The sequence below is a fragment of the Schistocerca serialis genome, chromosome 5 (genome assembly GCF_023864345.2).
Source record: "Schistocerca serialis cubense isolate TAMUIC-IGC-003099 chromosome 5, iqSchSeri2.2, whole genome shotgun sequence".
In the NCBI taxonomy this organism is placed as follows: Eukaryota; Metazoa; Arthropoda; class Insecta; order Orthoptera; family Acrididae; genus Schistocerca; species Schistocerca serialis.
This window is the reverse complement of record NC_064642.1, coordinates 492,657,397-492,683,411: the sequence shown is the minus strand read 5'-3', so window position 1 is coordinate 492,683,411 and position 26,015 is coordinate 492,657,397. Positions and strand designations below refer to the sequence as shown.

Below are 26,015 nucleotides of genomic sequence, written 5' to 3'. Positions count from 1 at the left end.
CTGATGTTGTTGTGATCTTCAGTCCGAAGAGTGGTTTGATGCAGCTCGCCATGCTACTCTATCCTGAGTAAGCCTCTTCATCTCTGAGTAGCTACTGCAACCTACAGCCCTCTGAATCTGCTTTACTATGTTCATCTCTAGGTCTACCTCTACGATTTTTACCTCACATGTTTCCCTCTAGTACTAAATTTGTGATCCTTTGACGTATCAGAATGTGTCCTACCAACCGATCCCTTCTTTTGGTCAGGTTGTACTACAAATTTCTCTCCAATTCCGTTCAGTACCTCCTCATTAGTTACTTGATCTACCCAGGAATACAATAGAAGAAGAATCGGTAGCTTTGAGAGATGAAATATTGAAGGCAGCAGAAGATCAAGTAAATAAAAAGACGAGGGCTAGTAGAAATTCTTGTGTAACACAATAGATGTTGAATTTAATCTATGAAAGGAGAAAATATAAAAACTCAGTAAATGAAGCAAGCGAAAGGGAATACAAACTCTAAAAAATGAGATTGACGGGATGCAAAATGGCTAAGCATGAATGGCTAAAGGACAAATGTAAGAATGAAGAAGCATATGTCACGAGAGGTAAGATGGATACTGCCAACAGGGAAATTAGAGAGACTTTTGGAGAAAAGAGAACCACCTGTGTGGACATCAAGAGCGCAGATGGAAAACCATTCCTAAGCAAAGAAGAGTGTGATATATAAAACGTATATGTTTGAGGAAATGTAAGATACGATATTTGGTCTTAAGCGTGACAAAGTCCAGTGCCACCGCTTCATACAGCATTCTTCTAGCGCACGTCACACCATTTCGCTCTGTGAAATCAAACGTGTATATTAATACTAGATGGGATTATTTGTGGCCTGGAGAATAAGAACTGGTCAGAAAATTTGCTCCATTTACTGTCTATTAGCTAATAATTTTCTCATTTGTGTGACATAAAATTAAATATAAGAAATATAAAAACAGTGAAGAGAGACGAGCAAGGCAGTACACGTTTCATCAAGCCATAGGCCCCAGCATTTTTTTTTCTCCTTAATCTCGATACCACTTTACAAGGCGTGCTTTCCTTTCTGCGAAAGTATCTGTTACTTCATCAGAGTTCGTTAAACGTTTTGCTACATGAAAAATCAAAATGTGGTCTGATTCTGAAAAAGCTGGTAATATGAATAGTACCAAAGACTGGTGTAGTTCCTCGATTTGATTTCTTCTATTTTGTCAGTGCTAGAGAAAACGAAATAGGCCTGTTTAATATTCCAGCAGTTGTAATACACGCCAAATAAGCGAGACTGTTGGCACAAATGGTCATTTTTATCTACATCATTTACATAGTTAAGTCGACATAATATGATTCACGAAGTACCAATGTCAAATGCCTGTTAGGCCTACTACAAGCAAAAAGTTTTATGTGAGAAAATAGTTTCATACACTACTGGCCATTAAAATTGCTACACCACGAAGATGACGTGCTACAGACGCGAAATTTAACCGACAGGAAGAAGATGCTGTGATATGCAAATGATTAGCTTTTCAGAGCATTCACACAAAGTTGGCACGGGTGGCGACACGTACGATGTGCTGATATGAGGAAAGTTTCCAACCAATTTCTCATACACAAACAGCAGTTGTCGGGCGTTTCCTGGTGAAACGTTGTTCTGATGCCTCGTGTAAGGAGGAGAAATGCATACCATCACGTTTCCGACTTTGATAAAGGTCGGATTGTAGCCTATCGCGATTACGGTTTATCGTATCGCGACATTGCTGGTCGCGTTGGTCGAGATCCAATGACTGTTAGCAGAATATGGAATCGGTGGGTTCAGGAGGGTAACACGGAACGCCGTGCTGGATCCCAACGGCCTCGTATCACTAGCAGTCGAGATGACAGGCATCTTATCCGCATGGCTGTAACGGATCGTGCAGCTACGTCTCGATCCCTAAGTCAACAGATAGGGACGTTTGCAAGACAACAACCATCTGCACGAACAGTTCGACGACGTTTGCAGCAGCAGGGACTATTAGCTCGGAGACCATGGCTGCGGTTACCCTTGACACTGCATCACAGACAGGAGCGCCTGCGATGGTGTACTCAACGACGAACCTGGGTGCACGAATGGCAAAACGTCATTTTTTCGGGTGCCTACAAGTTCTGTTTAAGGCATCATGATGGTCGCATCCGTGTTTGGCGACATCGCGGTGAACGCACACTGAAAGCGCGTATTCGCCATCGCCATACTGGCGTATCACCCAGCGTGTTGGTATGGGGTGCCATTGGTTACACTTCTCGGTTACCTCTTGTTCGCATTGACGGCACTTTGAACAGTGGACGTTACATTTCAGATGTGTTACGACCCGTGGCTCTACCCGTCATTCGATCCCTGCGAAACCCTACATTTCAGCAGGATAATGCACGACCGCAAGTTGCAGGTCCTGTGCGGGCCTTTCTGGATACAGAAAATGTTCGACTGCTGCCCTGGCCAGCACATTCTCCAGATCTCTCACCAATTGAAAACGTCTGGTCAATGGCGACCGAGCAGCTGGCTCGTCACAATACGCCAGTCACTACTCTTGATGAACTGTGGTATCGTGTTGAAGCTGCATGGACAGCTGTACCTGTACACGCTATCCAAGCTCTGTTTGACTCAATGCCCAGGCGTATCAAGGCCGTTATTACGGCCAGAGGTGGTTGTTCTTGGTACTGATTTCTCAGGATCTATGCACCCAAATTGTGTGAAAATGTAATCACATGTCAGTTCTAGTATAATATATTTGTCCAATGAATACCCGTTTATCATCTGCATTTCTTCTTGGTGTAGCAATTTTAATGGCCAGTAGTGTATTTCATTCACACACTCCAGTTTCTCAAGCATGAGATCGAAAAGTAGTAATACGAAATTTTTGTATAAATTTGGAATCGTCGTATTATTCTTTACAATTTGTGTGATGTCCTCGTGTGTTCTCCTTCCTTGTACTAACAAACAATCCTGTCGTCACTAATTCTCTAACTGTACGTGCCGTTGTTAAAACTTATTGTCCGGTTAACTACCCTGACCCTGTCAGAATCACCAGTTCAGTTATTCCGCGATTATTCTCCTGTTAGACGTTGTTGCGCGTCCGTGCAACGCGATTTCCGTGCTATTCCGAGAATAAAACGTAAGTGGCTGATGACCGGGGACTATGCAACTGGCCTTAGCAGTGTTGTGATCTGGCAAAAATTATCTGTCAAAATTTCACTTTATTGGATACACCGAGAAGATGACATATTAAAATTTCTTACGTGTTATTTCTGTTAGTCCTTTATTTCCACTTGTGGTAGTCACAACCTATGAATTTCGCTAGTAATCATAACAACGCTGATCACTCGCCACACCCAGTCAACCACGTACAGAAACAGCGATTGCCATTCTCCCATTTGGGTTTATTCGTCTCAGCTCGTCTGTTGAAAGATTTTTACTTCTAGATGCGAAGGGGATCCTGTGGCAGAGAAATCACGTAGGCTCACACTATGCCCGCATTCAAAAATCACCATATTATTCGTTAAAAAATCAGCTTAGAATGGTTCAAAAATGTTCAAAAATCAAGCAGGGATGCATTTCAAAATCATATGAATAACCTATGGACCAACGTGCACTGGATGTTTGGTGGTTTATGATACAAGTTTTTTCTTGAAGAGTATGAATTGGGCGCCCCTTGAAACTGCGGCCCGGGGCAGATACCCCGATGCCACCCCCACCCCCGTAGACCCGCGCCCTGCTGACACACTGGTGCTCTTGTCGTAAATATGGCTTTTTTCTAATAGTCGACATATCTGTATTATCTCTACGAATTTAACTTCGCTTGGTATCTTAGATGAAATATCGCGCAGTCAGCTCAAGAGAGACAAGTATGCTCATTTTGTCCAGGGTTGCCAAACGTCTCGGTTTTCTTGGACAGTCCCGGTTTCAGACTAAAGAAATCCGTGGCCCAGATTTCGGATTTCAGAGAAATATTTTCATCTATCTTTTTTTCAAATTCTTTCGTGGATCTATCTTTTAACTCCAGTTGCTACGCTAAATGACGAAAGCTTTTATTATCACACCCGGCTTAATCTCTTAAAAGCATTATTGCATGGTAACGCTGCTGAGTTTACATTATTGCCCCTTGCCTCAGTTAATTTTAAGTGTTTCAGTAGTACGTCTGTCTGAGTCGTATTATGGGTAACTTGTGATTAAAGTGTTTGGTATTTTGCGTTCACGTGAAACAATCAAAGAGGAAGTGTTCATTCCAAGAAAAAATTCAGAAAAATGGTTCTTCACAAAGTGAGGAAGATGTGACTATGTAATTTGTGTTTTATTTCCCTTTCACATGGGGCAAGAGCAGATATTAAGAATCATTTAGCTAGCATAAAGCAAAATCAAACGTGTACTCTGCAAGCCCTTCAAAAAAATTGACTTATATTTTGTTCAAATTCATTTAAACAGGGCAAATTAGTAACAGCAGCGGAATTACCAATGTTCTATCGTACCGTTAAACGTCATATGTCTTTGAAATCAGTGGACTATACTTCTAGGGTAAGCTGCCAAAAATGTGACTTTGGGCATAACAAAATTAACAACAATTGTGAAAGCAGTGTTAGCATCCGACACTGTCAAAGAAACATCCGATGGTCATTCAAAGGTCCGTTGTTTTGGTATAGCTGCAGTGGCTCGCAATCTCCCGATTAAAAACGGTAATTTGTTGGTATATATTTTTAAGCTTAAGAGAAGTGCCCCTCTTTGTCCCGGTTTACACTTCCCCATATTACGTCCATTTTTAGTCTTTTTTGAGAGAGATGTTCCGGTTTGTCAGACAGGAATTATGGCGACCTTAATTTTGTCCTTTGATTAAACGAAGAATTACGATATTTTGTAACCACAGCTAAACAGCAGTATGTGCAAAACACCGAGCTAAGTCTTGGTTAGGTTATAAAAATAGTGTCTAAAGCCTAGCGAGATCTTGCAGAGGATGAAGATAGTGCTATTGGATTACACTATTGGCGATAAATTTCTGACAAAACCACCCCTTAAAATACCTAGAAGTTACCGTCGAGAGAGACCTAAAGTGGAAGGAGGACATAAAAGCAGATGTCCGGCTGAAATACATTGAAAGAACCGTAAAGAAATTTATGTCAGTCAGGAAAGAGGAGCCTTAGAAAACACACGTTGGACCCATTATAGAGTACTGCTCGGCGCTCTGGAAGCCTTACCAGACAGGTCTGATACAAGAAATAAAGAATACAGAAAGAAGAGCGGCGCGTTTCGTCACGGGTTCATTTAGTAAGCGTGAGAGCGTAACGGAGATAAAACTCTTGTGGCGGACACAAGAGACGCGGCGTTGTGCATCGCTGTGAAGTTAACTGTTAAGTACGGGAGCCGGCATTCCAAGAATAATCAGCCAACAGTTTGCTTCGGTCCACGTATTACCTCGTGCGAAACGAACACGACGAGAAAATCGGACAAATTAAAGCTCATATCTAGACTCCCTATGTACCATTCAGGAATGCTACACATTTGGGGGACGTGATTGTAGTACCAGAAGTAGTACCTTCCATCGCGCAGCGTAAGGTGGGTAGCGGAGGGATAGATGTAAATTTGAAATTTGCACGCCGGCACCTGTGGATGAACTTCGTCCTAAAACTATTCACGTATGAATAAATCGTTTACTTGACGGAACTTTGACATTTTGAAGTTTTTCCCATCATGTTAATAACTGGAAACCACCAAGACCGCAACGATGGTGGGAAGTGGTGCTACGCTGTAGAAAACATTTTGAGAAATGCTATTTCATCGCTTTTGTGGAGTTCATGCGGTGCTTAGGCGCATCTTGAAGGAATCTTAGACGCATCTTGAAGGAATTATCCGAGTAGGACGGAAATCGCTGACGTGATGTGCATGTAGAGGCAAACAATGGTTATCATTTCAGGAAAATTTGATGATTTATTCAACAGAAAGAGCGTTACAAATTAAGCAAGTTGGTCCACCTCTGGCCCTTATGCAAGAAGTTCTTCGGCTTTGCATCGGTTGATAGTTGTTGCATGTACTCCTGAGGGATATCTTACCAAGTTCTGTCTCACTGGCGCGTTAGATCGTCAAAATCCCAAGCATGTTGGAGGGCCCTGTCCATAATGGTCCAAACGTTCTTAATTGGCGAGAGGTGCGGCGACCTTGCTGGCCAAGCTAAGATTTGGCGGGGCATTATCTTGCTGAAATGGGAGCCCAAGAGGCTTGCCATGGAGGGGAACACAACAGGGGGTAGAGTATCGTGGACGTACCGCTGTCTTCGCCCTAGATCTCATGGAATTGAGTAGAGTTGTCTTCAGTGATGAGTCCCTTCTCGAATTGAGCCCCGACGACCAGTGAAGACGTGTCTGAAGTCGCCCGGACAGCGGTGCAATACCAACCTGACTGTCCCAGCCATACGGCCCAAAAACCGGAAGTGATGGCCTGGGGAGTCATTTCTTTCCATAGCAGAACCCGTTTGATTGTCATCCGCAACACCCTTCCAGGACGGAGCTCCATCGACAGTGTTCTACGCTTTCGTTGCGCTTTCATGGCAGGCCATCCTGTGGCTACATTTTAGCAAGGTAATGCTCGCCCTCACATGGCGGGAGTTCCTACTGCTTGTCTTCCTGCTTGCCAGACCCTCTCTTGGCCAGCAAGGTCACTGCGTCTCTCCCTAATTGAGAACGTTCGGAGCATTCCTAGCAGGTCCTTTCAACTATTTCGAGATTTTGACGATCTAACGCGCCGATTGGACAGAATTTTATACGAAACCCGTAAGAGAACATCCAACTACTACATGAATCAGTGCTAAGCCAAGTAAGTGCTCGCATGAGGGTCAGAGATGGACCAACACGTTACCAACTTGCTCAATTTGCGAAGCTCTTTATCTTGAATAAATCATCACAATTTTTTCTGAAATTATCATTTATTTCTCTGTACCTGTACATCACATCTACCGATTTCCATCAAATCCAGATAATTTGTTCATAATGTGTCTTTTTTATTTTTATTTATTTATTTTTTGTATTGAGTGTATTACCTACAGTTGTCAGCCGACAGCCTTTGCCCGCGTATCCCGGTTTCTTCGTTATCCCCCCCTGTGTCTATAAGTATGGAGCTCTCGGCGACCGCCTCATTAGACAAAATGTAAGTGCGACTATAGACAGAGGCAAATAATTATGTTTCTGATCGTGTTGCTCGCTATTCCATTCCGCAGCTTGTCGGGAATGTGTATTGTAGCGTTACTGAGATAGCTGCTAATTTGGTAGAGGCCTGTGATTTGATCTGTGGTAGATAATTAAAGCGGCCTGGCTAAGTCGCACAGATTTCCAGGCAGAAAGGCCGGTGGCCCGTGCGGCGTAGTGTCGGCACGCCGCGTTATCATGAATCATGCAGTCCTTTCCCCCCATCTCCGCTGGAACATTGGGCGGCGTCGCGAGCCTTTGGTATGAAAAGAAGTTTAATTGGCGCAGGAGGTTCTTAGTTTGCGGAAGGTCTCAGCCCCCGGACGCGTGGCTGGAAGTACGGAGTGCAGGTAGTGTAGTGTGATGTGTGCGTGCAGAGCGGCGGCGCAGGCGGCGCTCGTGGCGGCCTGTGTGGGCAGCAGGGCCTCATTAGCAGCAGGCGTGGCGCCCTCGAGAGCGTGCCGGCGCCCCGCGGGCCCGCGTCTCGCCCACCAGCACAGCTTTGCCCAGCCACTGCGCATTTCCTTTTACTTTGGCTCGCAATTATAACAACGGTATTCGACAGTCTCTGGAACGAAACAGCGGCTGTTAAAGAAATACACTTACCATTCTGTAACTACATGGGGTCTCCCATATATTTTGACCACCACAAATAAGGTTCTGTCCGGAACCAGAATAAAAAACACACTGACGGAAAAATCCGCAACACCAAAAAATGATTAAAGTAGAGAAATTAAATTTTGGGCTTACATTTGTCTGGGTAACATATTTAAGTGATTGACATAGCAAGGTCACAAGTTAATGTAAACGCCAGGTAAGCTGTTGCAAATGTGAAATGCTGGTGCATTAATAACTGGCGTAGTCGCCAGAACGTTGAATGCAAGCACGAAGACGTGTATGCCTTATGGTGTACAGGAGCCGGATGTCAGTTCCTGGGATGGGGATCCGTGCATGTTACACTTGGTCGGTTAATAAAGGGACGGTGAGTGCTGTTTGTGGCTGACGCTGGAGTTGTCGTCCGATGACGTTCCATATGTGCTCGATTCGTGACAGATCTGTTGATCGAGCAGACCAAGGCAACATGTCGACACCCTAGAGCACCTATAGAGCATGTTGGGTTAAAAACCCCTGGAACGCTGTTCGTCACTGGCAGACTGACATACATATTTGCAGCCAGGACGCGTGTGATAACCACGAGAGTGCTCGTACTCTCATACGAAATCGCACTCCAGACCACTCTAGGCGTCGGTCCAGCGTGTATAGCACGATCATCACTTTCATCGAAGCTGAACCAGCTTTCACCAGTAAACACAATGTTGGAAACCATTGGAGTTGCAAATGGCGGTGGTTTGGGGCGGTGAGATGCACACTATAGGGTGTCTGGCTCGGAGTTGACCTTGAAGTAACAGATTTGTAACAGTTCTCTGTGTCACTGTGTGTCAACTGCTCCTCAAATTGCTGCTGCAGGTGAAGTTCAAAGCGCCAGAGCCACACGCCGAACACAGTGGTTTTCCCTCTCCGTATTGCCACGAGGGCGCCCGGAGCCCGGTCTTCTTGCGACCGTACATTCTGGTGACCACCGCTGCCAGCATCACGTACAGTGGCTACATTCCTGCCAAGCCTTACAATATGGCAGAAGGAAAATCCAGCTTCTCGTAGCCGGCCGCTGTGGTCGAGCGGTTCTAGGCGCTTCAGTTCGGAACCGCGCGACCGCTACGTCGCAGGTTCGAATCCTGCCCCGGGCATGGATCTGTGTGATGCCCTTCGGTTAGTTAGGTTTAAGTAGCTCTAAGTCTAGGGGACTGATGACCTCAGATGTTAAGTCCCATAGTGTTCAGACCCATTTGAACCAAACTTCTCGTAGCCTTGGTACACGAACTTGTTAAAAGTCAGTGAGGTGTTGATAACCGCGTCTTTATCGCCTTAAAGGCATTCTTGACTGACATCATCTCACCACGTCCAATCTCAAAGATACCTAACCCAGTAAGACCGTTAAAGCTTGAATTTAAAGCAAACCTGATTTGCATCCTCATAGTGGCGCTACCAGCGACTGGCGCGAGATCTGTATAGACATTTATCTTTCATATGTAGAAACGGGCCTGCTAACTTTCGTTTATGTCGCACAGCTCCTTCTTGGTGTTGAGATTATTTTCCATCAATATACAAATGGCTTTCAAAAACTTTTGCAAAGTCGTCTAATTTTTTTTTAATTTTTTGCAGGAGGAGAATGAATTTTTTTTGGGAACATACTTGGAACATAAAGCTATACATTGAGCTTACTCAATGTAGCCTCCATCAGCTGTGACGCATCTGGCCCAACGTTCTTTTCATGATGTAAATGCACTTTGGTAAAATTCTGGGGATTGGCTTTTACACCATCGCTTGACACAGGAAACAAGGTCTTTCTCACTATTAAATCCTTTACCGCGCAGGTGGCCCTTCAGACGGCCAGAGGTAAAAATCAGACGGAGCCAAGTCCAGACTGTAGGGAGGATGAGGAACAAATTTCCAACCCATTTTCCTGATTTTCTCCTGCATCATAAGGGTTGTATGGGGTTTGGCATTGTCATGGTGTAGTCTGATGAGCTGACCCTGAAGCTGTGGTCTGTGGGTCTTGATGGCATGTCGCAGCTTGTCCAATGACAAACAGTAACGGTCCCGGTTAATTGTGGAGCCAGGTTCCAAAAAGTCATTGAAAATGACACTACACTGATCCCAGAAGAAGGAGGCTATCGCCTTTCGACCTGCTGTTCGTCAAAGTCTTGGTTTCTTCTTCCGAGGGGAACCCGGATGACGCCACTCCATGGATTGGGTTTTGCTCTCAGGTTTGGACAAAAACAACCATGTTTCATGCTGGGTAATGACGCCGTCAAAACATTTGTTTCCACTCTTCAGTAAAGGTTTTCATGAGACACTCGCACACATTCTTCCTCATCGTTTTCATTTCTCTTGTCAATAATCTAGTCACCCAACGTGCACAGATTTTTCTGTACCTAGTGACTGTACCAGTGATACCTCACTACCAAATGACAAACGAGTCATTTCAGCAAGTTATCGTGTCGTCACACATCTGTCATTTTGGATGATTTGATCAGTGGTCTCCTTATTCACATCACTCACTGCCGTCGATGGTCTACCGCATCGTGAATTGTCCAGTAGAGAGAAATCACCTTCTTTAAGCCTCTGCAACCACCGCTGGATACTGCTGCGATCCACTGTGTCCTCCCCATAAACAGGAAGCAACGTCCTGTGAACCGATGTGGCAGAGTCATCGCCGGTCTTGAAGAGGAACTCTATCACCGACCGTTGTCGCAACCTGATATCTACTTCACGGTCTATTATGGCTCACCTGTAAATAAAAGAAAATACTTTTGTATGCCAACTTATAGCTAAATGTTCCAAGTATGTTTACAAAAAATATCATTCTCCTCCTGCAAAAAATAAAAAAAAGTTTGAGACGACTGTGCAAAACTTTTTGAACGCCCTTTGTATATCAAGCTGATGTTTTTGAGTTACCAGGGGACATTAACCAGCATGATTGCTTTCTTGTAACTGTTCGTTACGAAGATATGAACAGCAGTTCACTTTCCATTTTAAATCTTTTTTTTATTCGGTAATCCACTTCATCTTCACGAGATTTGTTCAAAAAGGTGTCACAGTGAACCATTCTAGTAGTAGCAGTAGTAGATTTTGTTGCTCTAGACGATAATTCGAATCATGCGTAGTTTTAACCAACAAGGGGAGGGCACGACATTCGAATCACGGATTCGCTTCAAACTTTGTACACTTCTAGTAGTCTATTAGGACATCATAATGTGGACGCAGTAAGGCGTATTACTTGGCCTATTTCGAGAAAATCGAATGAGAAGTTTATGCGTCAGTCATATACCGGTGCTCAGCGACTCTGCTGGCGGAGGTCTTTTTTTAAATCGGTGTCCCATTCAATTTTTTTATTTGTATTTTTCCAATATATAAGTCTGAAATTTATTGATGAATTTGTTTTTGTATTTGCATGAACTTTTGTTGAATTTCCTTTGTTATTAGGCTGTTTACGAATCGTTATTAGTACAACAAATATTATGCGACTTTTATTCATATAGGTAAGTTAAAAACTTTATCAAGCGCATTCAAAATTTTTCATTTTAGATTGACAACGAAAGAGAAATTGTTTCTCTTGAAGATGGTTATAAAATACAATCAATAGGACATCGCCAGATTTTGGCATAGATATTCACGAAAATGTTGCGTTACGTGTGGTTTGCATCCAGATTGTTGGAAGAGAGAGAGATTTTTCAAAATGTTGCGAGCTTTGTTTTTCCTTAGAAACTCTGAAGATTCCTTGTGTGTACGGGAAAACTGCATCTTTTCGATGTAGTGGATAACGTTTTAATTAATGTTTCCCCCGTCTGTATGAAAAATATCGTATTCCAACCGATTAACCGTATATTACCCTCATGTTTTCGCATGTTGTAATTCATCGTATTCTCGAATACAGTTATTTGCACCTTTATTTATCGATGTTTGACTTGCGCTTTCCAAGCCTGCTCCTCGTCCTTGAAACCTGTGTTTGCAGATCGAAGCGTCCAGGTGCAAAGGCAGTTCTATAAAAATTAGCAAACAACTCGAATTTCAATAAAAATTCATGCCCATGCACGTGTCTTTTCAGTATATTATTTTCCAAGTGTAGTATGTATAAATAATGTAACTAATACTGAATAATATACATTTAAAAAAATCACCAGCGGTATTCCATCCAGCGATTACTGAGCTTGATCGCTAACCACATGGCCCCCGCCATCTCGTGCTCTGGTTCGCAACGTAGCGGTTCATCAGCGACGCGTAAAACTTTTCTTACGATTCTCTCGAAGTCGTATAAGTCCTACTAGACTACTAAAAGTGTAGAAACTTTGAAGTAAATCTTTGATCCGAACGTCGCGGCCTACCCTTGTAAGAATGAAACGTAACTATACTTATAGTTAATGCAAGAAACAGAGGTTCATCTCGTTTGGTACGGGAGAGCGATGAACTGTCAGCAAAGATATAACTGAAAAAGGAACCGCGCGTAATAATTGATACCAACTGTACGAGCATAAATACAAGAAATTTTGTTATTATGTAGGCAAGAATTATTTCCAGAACGATTTTAATTTGATACTGTCCATTATGATTAACAAGAGAATTACGTGCAAATATTATGCGAAATAGAAATTGTGCACTAGCTAATCAGGAAAGACATTGTTAGCGCTCATTATCTCCTTTGCGAAGGTAATATACTACGGTTCCATCATTCGTATTTAGTGTATAGTGTTTATTACATAACTATTTTGTAAGATCCCATTGTGGCATCTCAACTGTTGTAGCAAAGTACAACAATTCTTAACTTCATCGATACCAATATCAAAAGAGTATGGGTGTGGAAAGAGCAAATACGGCATGCTCGTTCATTGAGAGCACTGCAAGTTGAAAAAGCCATGATGTGTACCTTTGTAATTAAATTATGAAATGTGAGTACGTTTATCACAAGGAAACCCTTTTTAAGTTACCAGTTAGAAGAAGAATATTCGTATGCCACATAGGTTGCGCTCCCATCAAGTTACCGCTTGGAGAACTACGATTCTCCTTTAGCGCACACAGTTTTGCCTCCACTCAGAGTAAATGTGCTGGTTAAATTTTCCACAGTTCTCATTTGTATCAAAGCAAACACTTGAAGGATCAAATCTCATACATGTGGAAGAAGGATAATTCCAGCTTTCGAAATTATCTGCCGTTTCGTTGCCTCATTATGTCGTGGTTAAGAAGACTGTAATTGTTTGGGGTTTGCATACGTGTCAGTCTGTCAGTGCAAATAAACATAATCATGCATACCATTGCAGGCATTATTACATTTTGAGTTCAACAAATAACATTGTTATCCAGAATGAGCGATATATTATAAAGCATAAATCTGACACCTAGAAATGTCACGGAAAACAAAACAAAAATATTAATTTCGAAGCCGGCCGAAGTGGCCGTGCGGTTAAAGGCGCTGCAGTCTGGAACCGCAAGACCGCTACGGTCGCAGGTTCGAATCCTGCCTCGGGCATGGCTGTTTGTGATGTCCTTAGGTTAGTTAGGTTTAACTAGTTCTAAGTTCTAGGGGACTAATGACCTCAGCAGTTGAGTCCCATAGTGCTCAGAGCCATTTGAACCATTTTTTATTAATTTCGAGCTGCATTTGTTATACATTTTGTATTCTGAAATGGATTAAACTCTAGGTGCTTCGCATTATGATACCAATTTTTAGGATCTTCGCCATTTTTGCGGTTGCAGGACAGTAGTGTTTATCGTAGACGCTTATTTAATAATTGATACAGACCTCTGCTACTGACCGTTACTGATTTATATTCTAAAATATACAACTTTGTGAACTGCGTATTATCTATATGAATAATCCTTTTGGAGAGTACGATAAATGAACTCTGGTTTTGCTTCTTTGTGTTTAATTTTCGTTGCTCCCGAACTTCCTTCGACCTCCCTGCCATTTGCAGATTTCTTTCTTCCCTTAAATCCTGTATATTCGGTTATGCTTTAGGTTCCAGTATTTTCCTCAGAGTTCTTCTTTCAAATTTTTCCAGTTTCTTAAGATGCCCAAATCTTGTTTGTTACAGTGTTTCGGCTGCGTATAATGTTTCAAGGCGTACCAGTCTTAGATGGTATCATAGTTTTGTGTTACAGGGCAAAGATTTTTGTTGTATGTTTTTTGTAATATGGAATGCCTTTCCATTTTATGTGCTGTATCTTCTATTGTTATCTTTTCTCTTATATTACTCATTATCCATTCTGCAGTTTGTTTCAGTTATTGTGTTGTTGTGAATTTTTAGATTTGGAGGGACACCATTGAAATTTGTCATGAACTGTGTTTTTTCAAATGATAATTGGTCTTATTTTGTCTGCTTGTTTCTGTAGTTTTGTGATCTTTGGATCTGTCCAATGAATCAGTAACTGATGCCATATCATCTGCAAAAGCTAGGCAACCTATATTGATTTTATTTCGGTTTATTCCTAGTTGAACACCCTAAGTGTTGACATATTTTCTTCATTCTCTCACTGTTTTATCTAACGCACAGTTAAAAAGTGTTACAAATCATGTCCCTTTCTTACTCCTGGTTTTATTTACTAATTTCTTTTTGATATTGTGTCTGTTAAAAGTTTCTGCTGTTTTATTGTGGAATCCGAATTCCTCTATGATGTACAAAAGTTGTCACATATTTCAAGTTCTTGATTTTCCTCATTTCTGTTATCTTTTTTGGTTTAGTATTTGCCCTGCACAAGACCTCCCCTTTCTAAATCGTGCTTGATACTCCCCTAGTCGTGAGTCGATTATTCTTTCAGCTATCTTCAGAAGTGCCATGTACAAGATCTTATACCTCACCAGCAAGAGGGAGATTCCTCTGTAATTGTTACGAACTATTTTCTTTCCTTTCTTAAATATTATATCTATTAACTCCGCTGCTCATTCTAATGTAAGCTTTGTGTTGTCCAAATTTAATCAATGATTTTTGCTAAAATAATGTAGTCACCGTAGTGTTGCATGTTTTTGTGTGTCTTGCGAATTTATGTACAAAACAATATAACTTTTCCAAAATTTGAAACTTATCTCAAAATTCTTTTTTGTCTGTTGACAGACCGAGTAACCTGCCGATCGACATAGTTCGCTGATGTACCCGGTAAGAAAGTGATTCAGTTGTATAACTTCCGCTATTTGTCTTGTCAGTTGAGCTGATGTCAACGACAGTTGTTCATACTCTGTTATTAGAAGCCGCGTTATTCAAAGAGAACAAATGATTGATCTTAGCTTAGACTGATAAGTGTATAGTGTAGTACGATTAGACACCATATCGGAAGCTTTATCGCCCGCGGTGTATGTGTTAAGCGCTGTCAGTGTATTACAAACATGTGCCAGTAAATGCATAAGGTAAGTATCAAATGCTTTAATTGCTTGCATATTTAAAATTTGGATGTAGGTGGTTCATCCAGTGATGTATATAGCGAAGAAATTTTAATATTTGCGATGCTCTACTATGAAAATGTGTCTTATCATACAAAATACTGTACAGTAGCTGTTGTATGCAGTTTCTGTTTAAAACATGAAAACACTAGCAAATTATTTGAAAATCTCTGATGAGAAAACAGATGTTTTGGAATTAAATGGGAAGAGGTTTGTACAAGCAAACAGTCAGTATTAATTACATTTTATAAATCGTACTTTTTTACTTACTTGTAAGTTTATAACTCTATGATGTGAACATATTTGGTTAAAAGCATGTGAGGAAGAGCATGCGCGTTCTCCCTCTCCCTGTCCATCGCGAGCGCAAATTCAAGCAGTCCGCAAGAGATGGTGTCGCCAAACGTGTTCTGTTTGATTTCCTAAAAGAGAGCGGTACAAAAATTGGCTGAGAGTAGTCTCATACGGTGTCATCTTCGCTATGAGAACAACTGACTAACTGCATCTGGCGAGCCGCTTGAATTTGTGGGCGCAACGGCCTGATTGGCTAAATCCAATGCTAATGAACTCGGAAACGGCGTACCGTATCGAACTTTTAAAATTATTTCTCTGCACATCCTACCTTGCAACATCCTTACAAGCTTCTCAGACAGTAAGTGACTACCCTGTGTATTTAAACTACGAGGGTTGAATGAAAATTAATGCCTCCATCTTCGTTAATTGGGTTTCGATGAGAATATTTTAATAAATCAAACGCAGAAATATTCCTTAGAATGTGATCTTTAACTACCAATATTCACTTTTCCGCATAATCGCCAGCCAATTGGATACATTTCTGCCGACGATGAACAAGTTTTCTGAAGCCGCCACGGAAGAAGTCGACACTCTATGTCCGCTACCACACTCTCGCAGTTCTCTCAGCGCCTTCATCAGAAGCATAATGATGTCCCGCAGATGGTCTTTCATTATCGGGAACTTGCAGTTTCTCCCTGAGTGATACGACGATCGTCCTGAATCAATCTGTCAACATTCCGCTTGTGAAACTCGGTGGTTGCTGTCACAGGACATCCAGCTCTTTGTCACGCAGGTCAGATGTTCCCACCTCAACATCTTTAAACGTACTCGCCCAACGATGCACAGTAATCACATCAATACAGTCACCATAAACTGCTTTCATTCTCTGATGAATCTCCTTTGGGGGCGACACCTTCTGCTGTCAAGAATTCAATGACTGCACGTTGCTTAAATCGCATTGACCGACCGCCTGCGCAGTTTTCCGTACTTCACACTGTAACAATCCAACTGTTCAATGCTAAGGCTTCCCACCAACTGGAGCTGTAGAGAAGAAACTAGGAAACAAACCAGTACCCGGCGCATGCCACTGCTGACAACTGGTGAAGAGTTAAGAAGGTGGAGTTTTTTTTTCATCTGTCTACTGACTGGTTTGATGCGGCCCGCCACGAATTCCTTTCCTGTGCTAACGTCTTCATCTCAGAGTAGCACTTGCAACCTACGTCCTCAATTATTTGCTTGACGTATTCCAATCTCTGTCTTCCTCTACAGTTTTTGCCCTCTACAGCTCCCTCTAGTACCATGGAAGTCATTCCCTCATGTCTTAGCAGATGTCCTATCATCCTGTCCCTTCTCCTTATCAGTGTTTTCCACATATTCCTTTCCTCTCCGATTCTGCGTAGAACCTCCTCATTCCTTTCCTTATCAGTCCACCTAATTTTCAACATTCGTCTATAGCACCACATCTCAAATGCTTCGATTCTCTTTTGTTCCGGTTTTCCCACAGTCCATGTTTCACTACCATACAATGTTGTACTCCAGACGTACATCCTCAGAAATTTCTTCCTCAAATTAAGGCCGGTATTTGATATTAGTTGACTTCTCTTGGCCAGAAATGCCTTTTTTGCCATAGCGAGTCTGCTTTTGATGTCCTCCTTGCTCCGTCGGTCATTGGTTATTTTACTGCCTAGGTAGCAGAATTCCTTAACTTCATTGACTTCGTGACCATCAATCCTGATGTTAAGTTTCTCGCTGTTCTCATTTCTACTACTTCTCATTACCTTCGTCTTTCTCCGATTTACTCTCAAACCATACTGTGTACTCATTAGACCGTTCATTCCGTTCAGCAGATCATTTAATTCTTCTTCACTTTCACTCAGGATAGCAATGTCATCAGCGAATCGTATCATTGATATCCTTTCACCTTGTATTTTAATTCCACTCCTGAACCTTTCTTTTATTTCCATCATTGTTTCCTCGATGTACAGATTGAAGAGTAGGGGAGAAAGGCTACAGCCTTGTCTTACACCCTTCTTAATACGAGCACTTTGTTCTTGATCGTCCACTCTTATTATTCCCTCTTGGCTGTTGTACATATTGTATATGACACGTCTCTCCCTATAGCTTACCCCTACTTTTTTCAGAATCTCGAACAGCTTGCACCATTTTACATTGTCGAACGCTTTTTCCAGGTCGACAAATCCTATGAAAGTGAAAGTGTCTTGATTTTTCTTTAGCCTTGCTTCCATTATTAGCCGTAACGTCAGAATTGCCTCTCTCGTCCCTTTACTTTTCCTAAAGCCAAACTGATCGTCACCTAGCGCATTCTCAATTTTCTTTTCCATTCTTCTGTATATTATTCTTGTAAGCAGCTTCGATGCATGAGCTGTTAAGCTGATTGTGCGATAATTCTCGCACTTGTCAGCTCTTGCCGTCTTCGGAATTGTGTGGATGATGCTTTTCCGAAAGTCAATCATTCTGCCTCAAGTGTGTGATGTAGAATGAGAATGTACCCTCAGAAACGCGATACAACGTAATGTTTTCCATATATATATAATTTTTTTAGTGTTTATTATGTTACGTTTTATATATTAAAATAAAGTGTGTACATGAAGTCCGAGAACACTATCAACTGTTTGTTGCACAAGAATCAAACGTTGTACAGATATCATACATATGTGATTTTGAAGAGAAACCCTGAAAGTTTTTTCATGTATATCGCCACAGCGTAGTTTGGTAATTTGCCAATAGTCAGCGCTAGTCGCAAATATGGCGAGTTCAGATGCGGAACGAGCTTTCTGTGTGATGGAGTTCGAAATGGCTTCTCCGATCACACGATCTCTCTCCGTGTTACACTTTTCTGTGGGGACACATTAAAGGCCTGGTGTATGTACCGCCTCTACCACGTGATGTAACAGAGCTCCGGGAGAGAGTACGGAAGCGACTGCAGCAGTCGACGATGCCATGCTGGGACGGTTATGGCAAAAATTCGATTACCTATTGACGTCCGCCGGGTCACTCACGATTCACATATCGAATGTTTGTAAAAAATAAAAGAAAAAAATTCAGAGTTTCTCTTAAGATGTGTAATTCTTGCGCAATATATAATTGAAAGTGTTCCCGGACTTTACGTACACCCTGTACAACAAGTCGCGTGTCTGCATACTGGAAAATAGAAATTCTGTGTGTGTGTGTGTGTGGGGGGGGGGGGGGGGGGTGTTGTTTTCAGCGTAACCTTGAAGATCGACGATTTTTTTGTGTACCGTAAAGGAGCTTAAAAGCGGTATTATAGCATAACAGCAACAAAACTTCCATAATATTGTGGATAAAAAGGAAACATTGTCTTATGGTTTTATTAATATTTACCGAGTTTTGGAAATAAAATCTTTAATTTATTATTATTTATCTAAAAATGTGACGTGATAGAGAAAATCTGGTCGCACCTCTGAATGCAGTATCTCGAAATTAGGCCAAGTTCAGCCGCGTGCAAAACAGATGAAGAAAAAAGTTTACTTGTTGACCAGTGTTATTGATATTGTAGAGGAGTGTTCGACAGCTAGCCTCCCATTTTTCTTCACATATTAGGCATCTTGACGTCAGCCATGTACTGCTGAACCGTCCAGCAGGTCTCACCTCCGTCGCCTGTAAACTTGCCAGACAGATAGGCCTGCCCCCCTCCCATGCGCTTGCCTCATTGATGATTGATCGCTCGATATACACTGACAGCCATCACGATAGGACAACGCTATATTTTATTTCTGCTCGGCTGAACAATGTGGGCGGGTGTGAAAGCGGTCTTTGGTGTGCACAGTGGCAGAAATACTAGTGCGGCATGATTTGAGAAGCCAGCATGTAGATAGAAATGTGGGTCTTTCTGTCAGCAGGCAATAAAAGTCATAGCGGCGAATGGAATGTGATAAGCCGTGTACACGTTGCTTCCACATCTCCAGCAGCACACAAAGCTGTCGTTTTTAAGAGACGCCGTGGCACTTAATTGGATACCACAGCAAATAGCGAGAAATGTATTGGTTGCTGAAGTGGGTAAGCTAGTTTCTTTAGCTGCGCTATCTTCAGCGTGCTTCGAAGTGCTCCGTGCAGAACTAGGCTACGTCCTAGGGCAGACTGCTACATGTGCCTTCGTCCGAAGTTGGCCCAAGATATCATAGTCAGGAGCACGACGCGCAGCTGTCAGAGGAAAATGTGCTAAAAAGAATAAAATTAGATTTTCGAATTTCTCTTCAATCTTTTGTTTTTTTTTCCATCAGTTAACACACCCACACATCGACAAAGTGACTGATTTGCTGTTTTTGTATTTCTCATTACCCATGCATATAATAGACTGTTTTAAGAAAGTTAATTTGGGCTGATATTTCTTGTAGTGATCATTGTAAAGACCCATTCGAAGACCCATTGTGGTAGGATTGCTGTGCTCCTTGGAGAAATATGGTTTTAAATGTTTAACTTTCTCAAAATTCTTAGCATAATGTAATTTTTTCCCAGAATTATAAGAACAAGTGCCCAATATTTGAGTTGCAAACTTTCCTTGTGCTTTGAATGCGAACATATTAGAATAGGCCTAACCGTGAGTGCTATGAAATAAACAAATAACAGTACGCATTCGTTGATCTGATGGAATTACATTTTCCTGGAGACATGTGAGTCTTAACCTTATCTTCGATAAGATAGAATTCAAATTTGTGCCATGGCCGGGACTCGAATATGGGTGTCCTGCTTACTAGGTAGATGTGTTAATCACTATATTGCCGTAGCATGGCGGCTACAACAGCTGCAGTGACTATCCTAGTCCAGTGCCCTCCCTAACACAAACTACAGTCACACCTTCAGCCTAGTTTCCCCTCTCCCCTTGCGAAATCGTCAATATTGTCGAGGCTCTCCGACATTGGAATAGCATCCCAACTTTGTACATAGTGGCAAAATGCTGCCCGTACCTCAGGCGTAGGTGATCTATTGATCTCATGGAATTGCATTTTCCTGGAGACATACGTACCTCGATATTTTAAGAAGGGGAAAATGTGCTGAAGATGTGAATTGAAGTTTGTGTTAGGGAGGGAATTGGACTAAGGTTGTCCGCGGAGATGTTGTAGTCACAGTCCTACAGTGATGTAATGATTAGCACATCTGCCTAGTAAGTAAGAGGCCGAGGTTCAAGTCCCGGCCCTGGCAAAATTTTTAATTCATTGCTTCAGCTTCTGTCCTGTCCGCATTCAGTTTTCGTTAACTTAGCTAATGATTTAATAAGCTACCCGATAAAATATTAGTCAATCCCTTTAAAGAGGACACTGTTCACTCTGGAGTGCTGTAGATAGTGTGCAGCTAGTTTCAGGCCGTCGTTCGTTCATCGTGCAGTGAAGTGTTGCGTATGAAACAGTCGAACTATGGAAGCAGCGTAGTAAGATGGCTCGACGTGGAGACGTGACGGAATGGTCGGAAGAAGCTATTATATTTGGACTTGTCCATGATTACACTGTGAATGAATTGCCAGATTCGTTGGTGTATCGACGCAGGTGGCCAACGTGTCTACAAGAAATGGTATTCCACTCGCAGCCATAAGTATCAAATGGTTCAAATGGCTCTGAGCACTATGGGACTTAACATCTGAGGCCATCAGTCCCCTAGAACTTAGAACTACTTAAACCTAACCAACCTAAGGACATCACACACATCCATGCCCAAGGCAGGATTCGAACCTGCGACCGTAGCAGTCACGCGGTTCCGGACTGAATTGCCCATAAGTATCAACTGAATTAAACAAATAACTGTAAGCGTTTGGTTTGAATTTTCTTTCTTTTACCCGTTTCAGTAACTAATTAAGTAAGCTGATCAGAGTAGTAGTAGTTGTTGTTTGTGGCTCAGAGGCAGAGTGCAAGTCTTTTTATCGGACGCCTCTTCGGCACTTGCGTGTACGTAACTTACTCCCGTTATCCAACTGGAGGAAAGTTTAGCCTGCAGTTTAATGTGGAATCCGAACCACATGTCATTCCTGGTGGCTGCTCAAGTCGTTGAGAGGTTAAGGTTAGATTACAGTGAGACTGAAAATATCTATGAGCCGGCAGGGATTTGGTTTTGCGACCTCTCGGTTTCCAGTTAGGCACTTCACCAATAGACCACCAGGCCCGACAATGAGTTAAGAAAACGGATAGTAAATGTGCAGCGTAAAGATGATTCTAAAAGCAGCAAGCGACTGCTGAAAGTGTCACTGGTGTCCAGAAAATAGTGCGTACAAACTATTTATCTTGCGATGGTATAAACATTTGTGATTCAGTGATTGAGCTACACACTACAGATATCCGTCACTTATCCTTTCTTTCACCTCTGATAATCTTTGTTAATGTGAAAAATACCTTTTTCCTTCGTGGTTCGGCAGCTGTTTGTGTTCGCTTGGTGTCCTGTCTCGTTTCTGTTGTATTCGCCTCTGTAGGCCTCTAGTGTCACGGCTGTTGTTCACAGGTAGGCAACCATCGTAACGCGCAAGTGTTGCAGGTAGTGTGACAGAAGGCACTGTACGACTACTGACGCCTGCACCATGTCTGCGCAAGTCGGTCAGCTAATTCCAGGACCAATAAATACGCTCTGCTTACGAGCTCAAGTATTTTTGCGCGCGCTCCAATTGAGTAAACACTCGCAAATCCGCAGTGGCGTCAAGGTCGGCCGCGGGCTGTTTTTAACGAGTGCCGAGTTACCACTTGAGAGATTGCAGTCTCCACACCACTGCCGCCGTGCCAGATGCTTCTTGAGACGCCCTACGTTTCGGACAGTATTGTCAGGCACTGCAGCGAATGCACTGTGATTTCCTGGAGAACTTAGTTTCGCTGGATTTAACATCTTTTTAAAATACTGTAACGTTATTTCGCATGGGCAGGAAGATGACGATACTAACCCCAGCGTACTGTTCTTCATTCTTGATAGAAAATAGATGAGAATTACTTTCAGTGGACATCACGAGACTGAACTGAAAATTTAATGATAAAAAGCTTAATAAGAATCCAGTTCCACCGTTTTACTTCGCCAGTGTACAAATTAGAAGTTCGGGGTTCATCATCAGAGCTTCATTTGTTACGTAAAGACCATTGCGATGTCAGCACACCAGAACCCCCACGAAAGGTTGGCATATAGTTTTAATTATCACATCGAAATAATAAAGTTATATAGCTTTTGATTTGTTTTCAGGTACATTTCCGCAGTCCTGGTACACCCTAAAATCCCTATGAAACAGTAGGGATGGCGGTTGTCACTGAAACTACCAGTTTTCGGTTATATTTTATTCCTAACACCGGATTAACGTGAGTGTTAAAGCCTCTCAAAGTAACCGTTTCTGAAATAACGGATTTTCATATTTTTATTCCTGTTATTTTCTGCAATAAACGAAGAAATCGAACAAAGATGACATACAATCAAAATATTAAATTAAATAGGCAAATAAAAGAAAATTTAATCCGTCCAGCGTTCGTCGCTGCTTTTCATGAAAAGTTATCAACGGTTGAATACTACAAAAAATCAGCTGTGTTCGCCTACAGATTCTACGTAATTTTTTAAAACTCTGCTCAAAAATCATGTTGTAATCGAGGATCATACCACTGTTTGGCTATTGCGAGTAGTTCGTCTTAAATGGTGAACACTGAGGCTGAAGAACTCTTTTTTATGTTAATTTGCCCATTTTGAAAGGCTACAGTCCGATAAGGGCATATTATGTTAAACACAGGCAACAGATCAGCTACTTTCTATTTTTATTGTAAACTATGAATCAATTATTAAGTTTTAAGTTTTCTCGTTATATGATGTCGCAAGTTTGTTGTAACTCCTCGTGTTCTTAATCTTTTAAAGCAAATGGGACATTGTACTTAATTGATACTGCACTTTGTAAAATACTTTCAGATTGTAATACAACTAATGTCCGACGACAACAACGAGAAACCACTATACAGACCAGGTGGTGCAAGTCTCGCGCATTGCGTATACAGGCATATCACCCAAAAAGCCACGACACATGATAACGTACAATCATCAGCTAGAATATTATGAACACTGAGCTACTATCGATATAAACCCGTCCAAGCGATAGCAGCGTCACGTGGCTAGGAATGACTGCTAGTCAGACGACGCACTCAGTGCTTTGTAGTATCAGTGAGCTTGTTGTCCGTGTGTAGGATGGGGAAGGCGCGCGATCTGTCTGAATGTGACCGAGGGCAAATTGTGATGATGGCCTGGAGGCTCGGAAACTGGGCGGCTTGTCGGGTGTTCGAGGAGCGCTGTGGTGAGCGTCTTCAACACGTGGCGAAACGAAGCTGAAACAAATCGTGATGTCGTGTGACTGGGCTGCCAGCCCTCGTTGCAGATGTCGGACGCCATAGGCTGGGCAGACTGGTAAAACAGGACAGGCGGCGAATGTGGGGGAAGTAACATCAGACTTCATTGATGTGTAGAGCACACGAACACTCCTAATGATGGGCCTCCGCAGCCGACGACCCATGTATGTACCAATGTTAACACCACGGCATCAGCAACTTCGACTGAAATGGCATTGGACGTTGGTGCAGTGGCAGGGCATTGCGTGGTCTGATATCCCGACACCATCATCATGCCTATGGGAGAGCGCGAATTCTTCGTCTTCCAGGGGAAACGCTCCGTGACACCTGTACTGCGGGTGGAGACAATCTGGCAGCGGCTGCTTTATGATCTGGGGAACTTTCACGTGGTTATCCAGGGGTCAAGTGGAGCACGTTCAAGACCGTAATGACGGCCAAGGAGTATCTTACAGTGGTACCAGTTTACGTTCACCCCTTCATGATGATAATGTTTCCCGATGGCAGCGGCATTTTTCAGCAAGATAACGCGCCATGTCAGAAGACCAGGATTGCGATGAAGTGGTTTTAGGAACACAGTGGCGAGTTCCAATTGATGTGCTGACTACCCAACTTGCCAGACCTGAAATCGTCGAAACCATGTCTGATGTGATATTCAATGTGGCGTCAGAGCTCATCGCTCCCCCCTCCTCCCCACCCCTGAATTTACGGGAATTAGGTGACTTGTGCGTGCAGATGTGGCGCCAACTCCCTACAGCGACCTACCAAGGCCCCGTTGCTTCTTTGCCACTACGCGCCGCCGCTCTTATCCGTGTCCAAGGTGGACATAACCTGATATTTTTCGTGTGGAGGTTCGCCAAGAAAATCAAGTGTATCAGATACCAGATCGTGATCTACCCGATATTCGCCATCGCATTCGTGCAGCTATCGCATCTGCAATGCTGCAAAACACTTGCAGAGAGTTGGAATAAAGATTAGTTGTATCTCCACTATGGGTGCGCATATCGTGATGTATTAGGAGCACGAAGAACATTTTGAGTTACACTATGTGATCAAAAGTATCAGGAGACCTGTCTGAAAATGACTTAAAAGTTCGTGACGCCCTCCATCGGTAATGCTGGAATTAAATATAGTTTTGGCCCGCCCTTAGGTTTGATGGCAGCTTCCAGTCTCGTAGGCATACGGTCAGTCAGGTGCTGGAAGGTTTCTTGGGGAATGGCAGCCCATTCTTCACGGTGTGCTGCACGGAGGAGAGGTGTCGAAGTCGGTCGTTGAGGACTGGCACGAAGTCGGCGTTCCTAAACGTTCCAAAGGTCAGGACTCTTTGCAGACCAGTCCATTACAGGGATGTTATTGTCGTGTAACCACTCCGCCACAGGCCGTACATTATGAACAGGTGATCGATCGTGTTGAAAGATGCAGTCACCATCCCCGAATTTCTCTTCAACAGTGGCAAGCAGGAAGGTGCTTAAAACATCAATGTAGGGCTGTACTCTGATAGTGCCATGCAAAACAACAAGGGGTGCGAGCCCCCTCCATGAAAAACACGAACACACCATAACACTGCCGCCGACCAATTTTTACTGTTGGCACTAGACACGCTGGCAGATGACGTTCACCGGCCATTCATCATACCCATACCCTGCCATCAGATCGCCCCATTGTGTACCGTGATTCGTCGCTCCACACAACGTTTTTCCACTTTTCATTCGTCCAATGTTTACGCTCCTTACACCAAGCGAGGCCTCGTTTGGCATTTACCGGCGTGATGTACGGCTTATGAGCAGCTGCTCGACCATGAAATCCAAGTTTATTCACCTCCCGCCTAACTGTCATAGTACTTGCAGTGGATCCTGGTGCAGTTTGGAATTCCTGTGTGATGGTCTGGATAGATGTCCGCCTATTACACATTACGACTCTCTTCAACTGTCGGAGTTCTCTGTCAGTCAACAGACGAGGTTGGCCTGTACGATTTTGTGCTGTACGTTCCTTTCACGTTTCCACTTCACTATCACATCTGACACAGTGGACCTAGGGATGTTTAGGAGTGTGTAAATCTCACGTACACACGTATGACACAAGTGACACCCAATCACGTGACCACGTTCGAAGTCTGTGAGTTCCGCGGGGCGCCCCTCACGATGTCTAGCGGCTACTGAGGTCACTGATATGGAGTACCTGGCAGTGGTGGCAGCACAATGCACCTAACATGA

The 26,015-nt window shown here is 42.8% G+C and overlaps 1 protein-coding gene across 1 annotated transcript in view; it reads left to right on the top strand.

Annotated features, from left to right (window-relative positions):
• LOC126481676 (F-actin-monooxygenase Mical) overlaps positions 1 to 26,015 on the top strand; it is a 561,514-nt gene that overhangs the window by 237,658 nt on the left and 297,841 nt on the right. The window contains exon 3 of the mRNA XM_050105609.1: positions 14,871 to 14,912. The gene's annotated coding sequence lies outside the window, so the exon portion shown is untranslated. The remainder of the gene's footprint in view (positions 1 to 14,870; positions 14,913 to 26,015) is intronic.